General features: G+C 47.6%; 3 non-coding genes across 3 annotated transcripts; all 3 read left to right on the top strand.

Annotated features, from left to right (window-relative positions):
- Positions 1 to 444: 444 nt before the first annotated feature.
- Positions 445 to 516, top strand: Pmar_PMAR028110. The gene has a single exon. It is a non-coding gene; the product is annotated as a tRNA-Pro (tRNA).
- Positions 517 to 593: 77 nt separating this feature from the next.
- Pmar_PMAR028109 lies at positions 594 to 665 on the top strand. Its single transcript has one exon. It is a non-coding gene; the product is annotated as a tRNA-Pro (tRNA).
- Positions 666 to 919: 254 nt separating this feature from the next.
- Pmar_PMAR028108 lies at positions 920 to 993 on the top strand. The gene has a single exon. It is a non-coding gene; the product is annotated as a tRNA-Ile (tRNA).
- The last annotated feature ends 59 nt before the right edge of the window (positions 994 to 1,052 follow it).

Raw genomic sequence — 1,052 nt, 5'->3', positions numbered from 1 at the left:
TTAGCTCAGTCGGTAAGAGCATCGTGCTAATAACGCGAGGGTCGCAGTTCGAGCCCTGCATCGACCATTTACATCATTCATGCTGGACCTTTTGGCATACAAATCATCTCAAACGGCAACAATTTATGAGAAGTTCGTCCTAGCGGTGTTCAAGACGCAAGTAACGGATGTTCATTCTTTTTCTTCCAGTGACACCGCAGTGATGTTTATCATGAATGGGAGATGACAAGGAGTATGGGAGGCGAAATGGTCAAGTGAACGATGGGGACTGGTGACACAGAGTTCAGTAGATAGTGAAAGATGAATGAATTGTATTCTTCGTTACACAATTCATGTGTCACCAGTCAACCCTTCATGCGCTTGCGAGTAGGTTGGTGAGGAGATTTGCGACTGTCTGTAGACTTGGGCTCTGGGGTGCGAAGACGGCAACAAATACAACGGTACGGTTGTGTGGTCTAGTGGTATGATTCTCGCTTAGGGTGCGAGAGGTCCCGAGTTCAATTCTCGGCACAGCCCTTACATTAGAGTAATTTATCTGTGACTTCCTGTAGATATGCTAGCCTAGAAAAAAACTTGTAATTATATATTAGTTTGGCTGTGTGGTCTAGTGGTATGATTCTCGCTTTGGGTGCGAGAGGTCCCGAGTTCGATTCTCGGCCCAGCCCTTGGCTATCCCGTGAACAAATAGGTTTTGAGCGAGTCAGTAGGCTCTGACGCGAAATCAACCGATGTAGAGGACTCCCACACCAGTAGACACGACTGGTTCAACCCCGCGCCCCCTGTCCAAAGATGTTTGAAAATTCACGTTTCTTCGCGACACAGTTGTTCCATCCAACACTGGTCATGGGGGCGGGGAGCCGGCTTTCGAAGTCGAATTTCCTCCTCCGATTGCATCATGCATCAATGACGATTGTTGTTTGGTCGTTTAGCTCAGTCGGTTAGAGCATCGTGCTAATAACGCGAGGGTCGCAGGTTCGAGCCCTGCATCGACCATTTACATCATTTCATGCTGGAACCTTTTGGCATACAAATCATCTCAAACGGCAACAATT

Source organism: Perkinsus marinus (genome assembly GCF_000006405.1).
Source record: "Perkinsus marinus ATCC 50983 genomic scaffold scf_1104296945862, whole genome shotgun sequence".
Lineage (NCBI taxonomy): Eukaryota > Perkinsozoa > Perkinsida > Perkinsidae > Perkinsus > Perkinsus marinus.
This window is presented reverse-complemented; position numbering and strand designations above follow the sequence as displayed.